The sequence below is a fragment of the Cinclus cinclus genome, chromosome 2, assembly GCF_963662255.1.
Source record: "Cinclus cinclus chromosome 2, bCinCin1.1, whole genome shotgun sequence".
NCBI classification, from domain to species: Eukaryota; Metazoa; Chordata; class Aves; order Passeriformes; family Cinclidae; genus Cinclus; species Cinclus cinclus.
In genome coordinates this window covers 68,280,418-68,294,661 of record NC_085047.1, presented here as the reverse complement: position 1 = coordinate 68,294,661, position 14,244 = coordinate 68,280,418, and positions in this window count along the sequence as shown.

Below are 14,244 nucleotides of genomic sequence, written 5' to 3'. Positions count from 1 at the left end.
TTGGTATAGATATTGTTGTTTTTAAACAATAATTTGTTTTAAGAACGTAACGCAAAGTTGTGATTTCTACTGGTTAGAGTTGTAAAAGAACCCACCTGGACAGATTTTTTATTTATATTTTCTGCACAATGTACTGGGTACCCAAGGCTCAGGCTAAAGCAGAAATATCTGCTATTTAACCCCAGTGCATTAAAGACTTATGAAATTGCACAACAATTAAAGAGAGACTAAAAAATCTAACTAAATGTCCAAGAGTGAGGGTGGTTTAAGGTCAATTTTTCTCAGCAGCAGAAACAATTTTAAAAGGCCTCTAAATCAAGAAATTTTTCTGATTTTAAGAGAGCAACTCAAGCAGGAGTATCATTTGGTAAATAAAACAAAAGGAAATGAAGCAAAGTTGAGAAAAGGGGTGTAGCTAAATTTTGTTTTCATTTATTCAGCTGGGATTAATATTCTAACTGTAATTCAGAAGCTGTCAGGATTTCCTATTCCATAACTCACAGCCTTTTTTTATCATGTTTTTCATGCAAATGTCCCATGTAGAAAATGGCATATTTCAATTATTCCTGCTTTTTGGGACATGCCACACCATTTATCTGAAACACTACCTTCTTTGAACCTAAGTTCATGAGTTTCCATGAGTTTCAGGACCCTAGTTAACAAATAATTGAATTTTGTATTTAGCATTTGCTCATTCCTATAAGTTTATAAGGTCTGTAATGCAGAAAACCCTTCTGAGGAAACATGGGACAATAACTACAGGAAGGAGGGGGGGAAATCCAGACTGGTAAAACTAAAATATTTCAGTATTTAAAAATGTTGTGTAAAAAGCTTCCACAGGGTCTGCTACCAGCATGTCTTCGGATATTTACCAGGAAAAGTATATATGATGATGCTGAGAGCAAGTAAACAGCCAATAAAGAGATTTGCTGTTTACCATTGTTAGTAACTCTAGGGAAAACTTTAGATTTCTGTAGAGTAAAAACCTGCTCTTTAGACAATAGAGATGTACACCAAATGTACAAGAGAGATCTCTTCACCCCTGAAAACTTGTTCTGTGCTTAGCAGTTACATTGCTGCACTGCTTTTGCAGGGAAGTTCTGCCCACCATACTCCATCCACTCCCCCTTGGTCTCCCCTTGCACCCAGCCTTACTCACAGGTGTCTGAGATCAAGGCAGATTTGCCCTAGGTTTGCAGAGGGTTTCTTTCCAACATACAGCAAGGGAATGACTGACAAATCTGTCAATAACAATGTCGTCTGAAAAATAAGATTTTGTACAATTACAAGAACTCTCAGCTCTTTAGATGCATTTTCTCAATTCCTTTTGACTTTTTTTAATTTGCTTTCCTAAACAAGTCTTGTTAACATCAATTGTATTCCAGAATGATAATATGAAGTATCATCTGTCAGTAGACTCACGGTTTAAGGAGTTCAATGTAAAGCATACTTATTTTAGCATTTTACATCCTTAGGCTTCCATTTTTATTGGGAAATATTAAAGTAGCTGCTCCAGAAGTCCCTCTTTGATAAATGCTCTAAAAATTTAAACTGATAACTAGAGACCTGCTAGAGCAATCAAGCAGCTGAATCTGTGGCAGGAAAATTGTTCAGATAACTAGTGCAGGTTAAAGAACTTTGAAAGACTATTTTAAATTTTTTTTCAGTTATACTTTTTAACATAGTAAAAAAAATTTAATTTGATTAATTACATTGCTATTAACAAAATTACATTCTAGCCTTGTCGTAGCCAAGGTTAAACATAAAGTGAAAGGAGATAGAGAAGACCCCTGCATTTCCTTTTATCCGAATTTCAATAGTCAGTGGGAGTAATCTGGAGGAAAAAATCCAGAAACCTAACACACAACCAATCTTTGAAATTAGTATAAATAGAAATTAAAAAGAAAAAAATTGAAGAGTTTGTTGCTCAGCAGCAACAGATTAGACACAAGACATCTGAAGTCTAGTACACCTTCTTTGGTTTATAGCAGGAAAGATTCAGTTTGTTTGAAGTTTATTACCAGATTAGTTCATTCCTAAATTTGATTTCAGTCACAGGAAGACTTACAGGTACATCATGGCTTGTAGACATGGAATTTAGAGCCATTGGTTTAATTAGAATTATTTATCAGATGTGGTTTGCATGTTCTTGAGAGGCTGCAAAACGTAAGAAAAAGCAATGTATACCAAAACCACTTCCTTTTTTCCTAAGGTTAGGAGGGCATGGAAAAGCCACTGTAACTGTAGGATGAACTGGAACAGCTGCTAAATGCCTGCAATTGCTGAAAGATGTTACCTTCACAGCAAAAACAGATGTTGGTGTCTCCAACAAGATCTTGGTCTCCTTTCCTAAAGAAGAGTTGAATTGTTGCACTTTCCCGGGATTGCAAGTTAAAATAGACACTTTCAGAAGAGGTCAGGGAATAAGTGCTAAACACTGGCAGGACAAAATCAATTCTGAATTTAAACAAGAATATTGTTCCCTTGTCTTTTTTTTTTTTAATACACCCCCTTCTGAAAGAAATATGAAAGTATGAAAAATTTACCATGTTCCAAATCTGAAAGTTCCTGCATTAATCTGTGGCTTCTGGTAGGACAACCACTGGCATATGATGGGTAAGATAAATTTTTGGAATACATCTTGAATGCAACAACAACTTACTGTTTACATGTGGGTGATGGAAATAGTATTCTTTGCTACATCATTACTGGTATACCTCTTAAAATATATTGAAACTTTTTATTTACAGTGAATAAATTTAATGGAAGTGAAGTCTATGTATGACTATTATTTATTCATTATTATTCTATGGATTTAATACCCACAGATAGTAGATATTTTACACAGCAAGACAAATGCCTGTCAGAAGACAGTAGCAAATAAGTAGCAAAGAGAGAGAAAGACAGTAATATTATATTTCTACTTTCTACTTCTTACTATGCATAATAGGTTTGTGTATTTTAATGAAAACCTAAAGCATAATAGATTGGTGCATGACAGTAGGGTGCTAAAATGAAAATACAGCTTAATTATATATAAGGTTTCAACCAATTGGTTAAGGTGGGGCAGCACAAGCTGACACAACAGTCACACTAGCTCTGCAGTGTTATACTGCCAACAAGGGCTAACAGTGCATTCCAGCCCCTCTGTGCTTCTCCCTGCATTCCTGAAGGTTCTCCCATAAGCTGCTTTATAGCTCCTTCCATGTTTCCAACATGTGATGTCTCTGAGGAAATATGTGGGGTCCTCATTATATCTCTCCTGTGGTTCCTCGTGAAAATTTAATCCCAAATAACATTTTTCTCATATAATAATTCAGTCTTTTCAAAACAAAGGTTTAAAAGTTTGATATAATGTATAAAATATGTGTCAAAGATGGTTTTGTTTTTATTTTCTGCTTGGGACAGGGGTTGGGCCTTAAGTTATTTTTAGGGTGTTGTGTTTGCTTTTGCTTTAACTGCGGTTTTTCTCCTGCAATGGAAGAGGCCCCAGATTTAAAGTGCTGGTATTCCCATAAGGAGCAGCTTGGATTAGTACTGCCGGCAGACAAGGAAGTCACAGAAACCTCTGCCCTGTGCTCTGTTTTTTCAAACAAGTTCATTTGTTCCTTGTAGGTCCAAAATGAATTTCATTTGCTTTTTCAGGCAACAGATGTTTGGACAAGAAACCTACCTACCTACATCCAGCAGTTTTAGGTCTATAGCAGAACTAGGCTTGATAAAACCTGATAAATGCATGCACTTTGTAAATAAAAGCACTGCAGGGCTAGAACAGCAGCCAGACTTTGGTTAATTAATCTAGAGAGGAAGGGGGAATGACTTTTTTCCCATGCTTCAAGTTAATGCTAGAAGAATCCATTTCCTTTGAGAAAAGTGGAGACTGAACTTTTTCTGCACAGGAGAGCTTATTGAAGTGAATATTTAGCACTTCATGCAGAGGTATTTCCAGTCCTTTAAGTGCTCTGTCAAAAGATCTGTAGATAAATTTTCTGAAGAGTTTTAGTAAGAGTTCACAGTTCACTTACATAACAAATATTCTAGAAAGCTGCAGAGTGTGAAATGTGATTTCCTTTCTGTGGGAAGAAAATTCAATGGTATAAATATCTTACAGAGGATGCACTCATAATTTTACAAAATGTTGTACAAAACATACAACAAAATTCTTATTTCACATTTCACATTACATTTTACAGGCCTTCTGCTTCCAAAACAGCTATATTTTATAATGCTGCTTCAAACACAGAGGAAAGCTTGCAGAATGGGAAAGTGATTTGCTTAGACTGAAGGAATGAAAACATTTCTAGATCAGTTGGTAACATCTGCCACTAATAGAGAATTAGGGACCTAAATTCCTCAAGGACAGATTAGTTCCTAATTGTCCATTTTAAGGGTTCTTCTTTGTGGTTGGAATTTATGCTATGGTAGTTCCTACAGATCAAACTAGTACTGCATGCTGAGCAGACACATGAGAAATAAATAGTGACAAAAATAACAAATAATCAAAATAACAGGGTACTGGTTGACAAGGAAAATATTTAGATGTATGGTATAATTTCCATCACAATTATTTTTGCTGTAAAGTATGAATGGAGACAGCTAAATGACTGTTAGTAAACAGTGGCATTCTCTATAGCTTTTCATTAGCTGCTACATTAGACCCTCAGTCACGCGAGTTTTTAAGAGCTTACAGCTTTCCTCAGAGCCTCAAATAATGTGTGTATTATTTTGGACTAAAATATCACTTTCTCCCTTTTAAGTCAAAATTTCCAAGAAAGAGATGAAATATCCATTCTCCGTCAGATGAAGAATATCTCAAACTTAAGTCTCATATCAGAATTTCTTTTCTCCTACAACACCTTCTTTACAAAAATCTATCACAGGAAAAATTTTGAGTCACTGTATATGTAAATAAATGCTTCTTTTCTCTCCCTGTTATTTATGATCTTGTTTTCATCCAAGAGAAAATGATGGAATAAACATAATAAACTAGGTCAGCTAATTATATAATCACACAAATAACTATAAAAAGGAACAAACAAGAAGCATAAGGGTAAAGGGTTATATACACATTGGTGCATTAGGCCATAAGAGGTATTTTCCACTCTGCCAGCCAGCAATACTGCAAGTGTCTCTTCGGACTAATCATATTAAACTGAAGCTAATACGTATGATGAAAGAGGAACAGAAGAATTTTTCTACATGGCCTAGAACTGGAGAGTGTAAGGGCTACATATACAAAGTTTAACTCCCAAAATATTCTGAAAGAAAGCGTGTTAAGAATGGACAGTCTGCATAAAAGGGAACATTTAAAAGAGAGTGTGTTGTGTATTTTTCTGCAGAAGGGTACTTAAGAACAAGGGATGAATGATATGGAACAAGGGAGCACTGGGTTGTTGCTGTTACTAAATTTCCTGGGTAATTTTTACTTTGCCTCATGAAACAGCACTGTAGCTCTGGGTTTTTTCTTTGTAGTGACTGTGCTGTTTTGATTGCCTGATGCCATTCTTTTCTTTCAGCCCCTCTCATTTGCTTGAGGGTGTTTTATTATAAAGGGAAATGCACAGGGAAGATCCAAAGAGGGAAATACTGACAATCCCAAAAGAGTGGTGGGTACAAGCCACAGAAACATCATTTCTAAGCAGATCATACATCACACCCTTGCTCATTTGTGATGATGTGCTATGGTGCCTAATGTGTTAGGCTGACTTGCAACGGGTTTGTCACTACTGCACAGTTTGGGTTGAGTATTCAGGTTTCCATTTAGTAGCTTTCCTAAACCTAACTTTAGCTTGTGCTTTATTTTGCCTGTATTGAGAAAAAGGCTTCAGTATGTGCCAGTATTGTGCAGAACCAGCATTTCAGTGCATGCCTAAAAGTAGGAATTTTTTTCCTTTTTTTTTTTAAAAATAGGGTTGTCTCAGTTTTCCTGTAAATAACACAAGTTCTCAATTCAGGTACCTCAAGGTGTAGCAAAACACATTGTTCCATATTTTTTCCATACATCATACCAACTCTAAATAATCATTTTTATATTTTAATCTACAGCCTGCCAAGCTTCTCACAGAGGTGCACAAGGGAGAGAAAACGAATTTCATTTACATCCTCCTAAAACTACATAAAGACCAGAGGATTGAAAGATAATATACTTTCTCCATCTGAGCTTCTGTCAGTGCTATAGTAAATGCCACAGTGAAATTATTTTGTAACTATCCTGGGAATATTAATGCTATTTATTCCTGGGCAGTGAGCATGGTGTAAAAGTAGTATTTTAAAACTTTTGATTCAATACACTGTATTTTACTGAGATGACTTCAAAGTGCTGAGGCATGGTATTCATGTTCTGTGGAGCTCATAGTAAGAATACTCCTTTGACAAGCTCAGGTCTTCATGTTTTACAGCCAGAGGTTGAGCCTTGTTTCTACCGTACGTTCTTCCCACTGAGTTCAGTAGTATCCATCAAATCAGAAGTGTCCTGACAATATTTCTTTGTGTCCCTTCTGATGCCAACATGTTGCTTTACATTCTCACCCTCAGTATTTCCACACAATTTTTCAGTCTTCATGAACAGTAGGCAGTGGGTGAGACTTGAAATTTCAGCTGAGTTGGAAAGGATGATCAACAGATCTGTTCCCTCTCTGCTGCCATGCATTCTGACAGTTGTTGTATATGTTTTGTTAGAGTTTTCTTTTTGCTCTGCTGGCTGAATTGCTCATAATAGAGTATTCAGAGGTGCTTTCAGGTATTCCTGCACAGCTTATTTGATTCCTCATTCTTTGTGTCCTGTGCTTTTGGGTTTGGTTTGGTTTGGTTTGGTTTGGTTTGGTTTGGTTTGGTTTGGTTTGGTTTGGTTTGGTTTGTTTCTAAAATAAAAACACGCATTAACTCCTTCTGAGAATTTGCTTTCTGATGCAGTAGATTTCTGACCAAATTTCCTTTTTTCTTCAGATCACTTAATTTCAATTACATAATTCTCCCTAAATGTATATAGGTGTAATATATCAGAATATTGTCATATAATCTTTTTCATTCATTACATTTTGATTTCTGCTTAAAATCAAGGGGCTCAAAATTCCCTTAATGTACTTATTCTGTATGCAAAACTGCATGTGGTGAACAAATTACAATCATTATATCACAAGTTTTGGGAAGGACTATGCAAAATCGCTTTTTCCCCTGGTATCTGAAAGGATTTGATTTCCACTCAGAATATTTAACCTTCCTGAGCCATGTCTACATGTTTTACATAATGATTAGAATTCTGTGATGTTATTTTTGTGTAGACATTATACAAACCACATGTTCTAATAAAAAACACTGGCTGTAGCTGAATATCTGCACCACTTAATTTTTCTGCTCTTGTAGGAACAATGCTTGTAGTGTTTTGCTACATTTTTTGTGTCTGCTATGGTTTAATGTCTGTTAATATTTGACATGAAACATGTATCACTGGTTTTTGGGTTTTTTTCCACTAGACTGTTTTTGTCCCTCATTTCTTTTTCCATTGGCTGTTTCTAACAATCTTACCCTTTATTGTTCAGGGTTAAATACATGGAAGGAAATACTGACTAAATTGAAATGGGAAGAGTGTAGACTATCCCATTTTTCCCCGTACCTATCATAAGCCCGTTGGTTTACAAGGACTAAAAACTACTTAGCTACAAAAACTGTGTTACCAGGTGAGAACTCTCCTCCTCATGAGAATGGAAGCATTGAGTCTTTGATGAGTCAGGATGACCTAGGGAGACGTGGTGCCCACTCTGATTCAGAGAGGTGGCCCAAGGACCATTTGTGAGCAATTCCCACACTACCACCTCCCTCTCCATAGCTGCTTTCTTCTGCCATAGTTGTGTCTGGTAGCTCATTCAGGTTCCATGCAATTTCAACAGGCCAGCTCTGTGAAATGAGGAGGTGATGGATTCACCTCCTAGCTCCCAGCAGGAGTGGCACAATCAGATTTCTCCACAACACATGGTACAGCAGGTTTGTTTTGGGATAACAGGAGGATCAGGATTCATTGCCTGACCTCCAGCTCTGCTGTTCGGCAGTGCAAATACTTCCATCTGAAAGGGAGACAAAATGGGAGCTGTGTTATATACTCAGGAACTAGAGAGGTTGGGAGGTGTCATTTTTCTCTTGTGTAAAATCAATGTTGTAATGGTACTTGTCCAGCTCATCAGGAGATGACAGGAAGACTGCTGGGACAGTTTTTATTTTTCAGTGAAAAACTGGAGGTTCAACATTTTCAGTCACAACCCAGGAATGCACAGATTTCACCCAGAACTTGTTGATTTGATGGAAAGATAACATTTCCTGGCAACAGCACTGCTTGATATGAAATTTAACTGTCAAGATTTTCACTGAGACTTCACTGAAATTTTTCAGCTAGTGTTTGGTTTTATACTTACAACTTTATTTAGGGTGAATTAAGAAAGCCTCCTGAAAAAAAAAAAAAATTGTGAATTTCACTTTTAAAAAATAACTGCATTACTTAGGTTTGCCTAAAAGGTGTTAATGTCTTTACAAAGTAATTCTCTGTGACTTGATGCTGTTTAAACTTTGGCATTTAAACCTGGGAGCTTACTGTAGTTCAGTTGCTCAGCTCTTGGCATGTCAATGGAGGAAAATCTGTTTCATCCAGCTTAACTTCTTGCTCATTTAGAGGTTGAAAAAGAATGGATTCTCTCAGTCAAACATCTGTGACACCAGGCAAAAAGAGTTTGGGGCTGGGAAATGAAACTTTTTACAGTCAAAAAAAAAAGCCTGAAGAAAAAGTCTGTCCATTTCAAAACACAAAAGAGTGTTGTACCCCAAACAGTTTAAGAGTATTTTAAAAAAAAGAAACCAACAAACACTGATTTGGAGACGATATAGATGAGTTAGTTTACTGTCAGCACCTGGAACAGGTAGATTAATGGGCTGCAGCTTCTCCAGATAAGTTAACAGAAGTGTACCTGCTTCACAGTCCAAAATCTTAAGCTGATCTCTGCAAACTAAAATTTTAGCTGATGCAACCTTATAGGGGTTTTGGGGGTTTGGTTGTTTTGGGTTTTTATGTTTTGTTTTGTTTTGTTTTTTGTTTGGTTGGTTTTTTTGTGTTTGGGTTTTTGTGTGTGTGTGTGTGTGTGTGTGTGTGTGTGTATCGTACGATAAATTTTATAGATTTATATTTCAGATAATTTTGGGGGAGAGAAGGGAGAAAGTAAAGTGTCTTTGCTCTCACAAATCACTTTGGACACCTGCAAAAAGGTGAGGACAGGAAAAAGACATGAGCATTGATCACATAAGTCTTCAGCTGTATTTCTGAAGAACAAACCAGAGACTCTGACAACCACTGGAAAACAGCTACAAAAGCTGTGCCATAACTCCAGTGTGTTTCCAGTCACAAAGTGGTATTGCCTTGCCATGCATCTGTTGAAGAATACTTAACTCCAAAATATCTTCGGTAACACACAATTCCGTGTTGTCTCTATTTCCATGAAGCTAAAATACACCAACATTTCCTTTGTGCAAATTATTTCTGAAATCCAGAATCACACAGCAAGATGTATGAAAATATCCTGTGGCTTAATGGGGGGGAAAAAAAAAAAGAATCCAAGTAATTTTTTTGTCCCGTGGTTCAGAAAATAAGTGTGTCCTGTGTACGCCTAGGACTCACCATAACAACTATTTCTACCTTTGGAACTGTGAAAACAAATGGAAATTTAACAATGCAGTCACTCATTTTTAGTCCAAAATAATTGGTTGGGGATTGTTTTCTTAGATTTGGGAGTTTTTGTGAAGTTGTATTTGTTTGCAGGTTTTTTGCTTTGGGTCTTTCTTGTTCATTTAACTCTTGCAAATCACATCTAATTTAATTAAATCTTCTTTTCACATCTTTATGCACAAGGTCAAAGAGGTCTAATAAGCAAAGCAGTGTTTCACACTGTAGACATGCAATATTTGCAGTTGCATTCTTGTCTTCCACCTCCCAGCTTGCTTTCCAAATGGCACCCAAGAGATTAATATCCAATTGAGTTAAAGCTTGAGTTAAAACTCCAGTCCTGGCTTCTGAACAATAGAAGTGTGTCTGACACCATGGAAGCTGATAGTCCAATCACTAAAGCTTTAAATCCAGTCTGTTTTGCTTGTGACATTTATTGCTGAGTGATCTCACCATCTTTATCTTCACCCACAAATCTTTTGTTACATTTTTTCTCCCCTGTTCAACTGAGGAGGGAAGTTATACAGTGGCTTTGGTGGGCACCTGGTGTTCAGCCAGGGTCAGCCCATTTCAGCATAATTTTTGCCCAGTTCAAAAGACTCTTCCACACACTCTGCATGAAAACCTGTTTTGAGTTTCAAATTCTCATTCATACGGAATTTCCAAGACTGGGACACCTGGAAAATTTTGTGTGCATGAGATACTCACATTCAGGATAAGGATAATTTTATGTAACTTTTGATATCTGCAACATAAAAAGCTGGATATGAACGATCTGGTTACTTTAAAGTCCTGTAGAGTCAACAGAGACATAAGCACTACAGCATGACTCCTCTAATGAAAATATCTAGTTTAGGTTGAAATAAGTAGCATGCCCTAGAGGGCTTGGATCTCTGCAATGACTCAGTGTGGGGGGAGTCACCAATGACAAGCTCAGATAAAGAAACGCAATAAGCTCAAGGAGAAATCTAACTCCACTCTATCCAGGTAAAAATTAAAATGGGATCTTGCAGTAAGTAATAATTAATAAGTAAAGTAAAATAAGGAAAGTAATAATAGATGAAGCAATGATCTGAATCTTTCCTTATTTCTTTAGTTAGGTTGTGAGGTTGCCTAGTCTATAGGTTTGCTTAGAATTGACATGTTCTGAAAAGCTCTTGAGAAACAATTTTTTTCATCCTGCTGCTGGAAAAAGTAACTCCACAGTCTTGAGCTGAGATTATGAGTATTTTTTAACTTTTCTATTTAAGCTTTGAATACACCCTCTCACCACACCCCTCCATTCCAGTTTAATGTTACTCATATTCTATAAAATTCTTATAGCTCTATTCACCTTAGTTGTACTTTGAATATTAAGATCCTAATACATAGATTAATCTTTAGCATGTTTACATTCTCAAAGAAATCTTGAACATATGCATGAAACAGTCAGAGAGGAGAGTTAATGGATCCACTGGAAAGAACCATCATTTATTAGACTTTCAGAGATAGGATTTCATAGATTTAAAAATCTGGAGCAAGCTGTCTTTAAGGCTTAGATATCTTATTTTGAACCTTTCTAACTAACTGCATCCTTCTGTTTTCCTTCACCTAACCCCATTATCATTTGTCTATTTCAACCCCTAACATGCTGTGTAACTGTCAAATGCTTCCTACCTTCGTTACATACCAATCAAACACTCCCTTCCATCTCCCCCTCTTTGCTGCCAGCCCTTCTGGCTGGAATTCCTTGCTGCATGTTCCCTCTTCTGATCCATTCTGCAAAGGTCAAAATAGTCTGACTTCACTAAGTCAACACAGATTCCTATCAAAATACTCAGATATCTTTCTCAATCAGTTACTTTCCATACAATTATTTGCATGTCAAGGTGCCTCTCCAAAAGAGTGCTGCAGTAGTCTATAGAGTGCAACACCCTCTATTCTGGACTGATTTATGACTTGTGACAGATTTTTGAACCATCTCGGATGAAGATGGTTTTCTTTGCATGAAGCAAACTTTTTCAGATCCTTGATGTGAAACACAAATGTCAAGAGTTCATTCAGTCATTCATTTGTTTGGTCTTCTTCAGGAAAGTGGTCTATAAGCACATCATTTACACTTTGGCCATCTATTGAAGCAAACAGATTCTTGGTAACTTCATGTACATGATTTGTGTCCAAAGGATTTATTTATTAAATTGCATTTATTTATTAGTTCTCAAGCAAGTCTTTACCCAAAATGTTTTTTATCTGACTGCATTTTGATTTTTAATTTGCCATATTTTATATTTTTCTATAGTTCCTTATTCAGAAAGGAAGGATATAATTCAATCTTTCAATGATGAATGACTCATTCCTTGCATGAGAATATATAGTTCCTGGAATGATGCATAGTTATTTGAATAGTCTTTTCACCTTTTAAGTCACTTGCTACTCACAATGGTTTGAATTTTTTTGGATCTTAATTTTTTTCTTCGTTGTTGTGGCATCATAATTTTTTTAGGTTTTATGTGCATTTCCTCTGAAATTTCAGCATGATACTTTTCAACAAAGCTGGACATGTCTGTACCTATACACCTTTTTTCAGCCACTTTTAAGTCCTTTTAAGCAAGATTTCTTTTAATTTTTTTATTTGTTATTTTGGAAACTAAAACACTAAGGTGCTATTTGAGGGGTTTTGCTTTGTTTACTTTGAGTTTTGTTTTGTTCACTTGTGTCATTCCTACAGCCATGTGTCTTATAATCTCTGGTACAAAGGAGTCCTTGGACAGCATTGCTTCCCACCAGGACCTGCAATGCACAGCCAGTGCATTTCCTCACTGGCTGCCATTTGCTGCAGTCATTCTTATGATGGCTAAAAATTAAGTCTCTGCATCACACTCTGAAGGAAGATTTATCCAGTTCACACAGAGGTAATTAACATCTTTCATTATGACTGTGTTCCTGTCCTGAGAGACCCTCTGATCTCCTAAAGCATGTCACAGTCAGATTGAGAGGGTACAGGGATGAGCAAAACAGTTCAAATGTGACATTTCCTGGTTTCACCTTGGAGCTTCAATCCATGCAGATCCTGTGTTATTTACTGAAAGTTAGAAGTTAGCATAAATTATGCAGTCGTTCAGAGGGTTGGATATGACGAGCTGCCTCTATTAGCTCTTCGTTCATCTTGCCATACGTATGGGTTTTTTGCTAATTCAACCTTCTTGTATTTTCACAGGCAAAATTAAGCCCATTCAAAAATCATATGACCACACAGCATAAAATCTTTAACAAAGTCTTCCTTATCAAGGGTATCTGGGAACTGTTTTATCATTAGTGGATCCAGGTTCCCACACTGAATGATAATTACAGAGACCAAATATACTCCAATTAAATCAATATATGGCTGTCACCATTTTTGTGAAAGGAAATTTCACAGCTTCTATATGACATCTTGAGATCAGCTACTGTGTAAACAACTAACATCAATATGACTTTGCTCATGACAAAAATGTGGCAGACAGGGAATTTGCTTAGCACAGGGAAACAGGCTTGAGCTGTCTCTGTTTTCAGGGACAGCAATTTGATTCATCCAAGGACAAGCCACACAGACCATCCAGCTTTTCCAAAATGTTGCATGCAGTTATCCATGTAGATATAATCAAAGTTGATTATATTTGATGTGCAGTGACAAAGTAGTAGAGAATGAGCAATTCAATAAGAATTGTGGAAGCATCCTTTCATTTTACTTATCAATCCAAGGCTAGTAGAAAACAATTTCTAAGAGGTACTTTTGGCAAAAAAGAGATTATTTTAATGTCAAGAAAAATTTTATCACTCCTAAATATATTCTAGTTACCAGAATAACAGACTGTTAAAATAGCTAAATCATCATTATCATCATCATCATCATCACCACTATCAAACAACAATCCAAATCTCAACTAATACAAAACACATATAGATGTCTTTTATGAAACTACTTTAAAAAGGAAAAAGCAGCCACCATTTGGTGAATGGTGTGCAAATATTCATTTAAGACTCTTCAAAATGCATTTTTTAAAGACCATTACTGCTGCACACAGCTTTAGTTGAACTATTTTATTAACTTTCTTCTCTACAACACCTCTTACAAGCAACATACAGATAGGTAGCCTGTATCATGATGTGTTTTGCAATTACACATATGCATAAGAAATACACAAAATTGTACTGCTTTTCCTGCCTTGTCACACAAACGTAATTTTGTTTTTTTATGGATCTGCTTCTGCTGCATTTATTGTAAAATTCTAGTTGTTAAAAAGCGCTGTATTTAAAATAATAACACTTCTCAATACATTCACTTAAATCCTCCATAAGTATAAAAACAACTGAGAGACATCTGGCTCCAGCTGAGACAGGAAATATCTTTGCTGACGTGGGATCATGTTTATTTCAAAGAAGTCCAAGGATGATCTTGGGAGGTACAGAGGAATATATTTAATACAGTATCAGACAAACTGGTAAAAAAACTACAATAAACAACAGAATAGTAGGAAAACGGGTAAGTATGGCATAGTGAACAATAATTATCTTGCCTGTTTTCT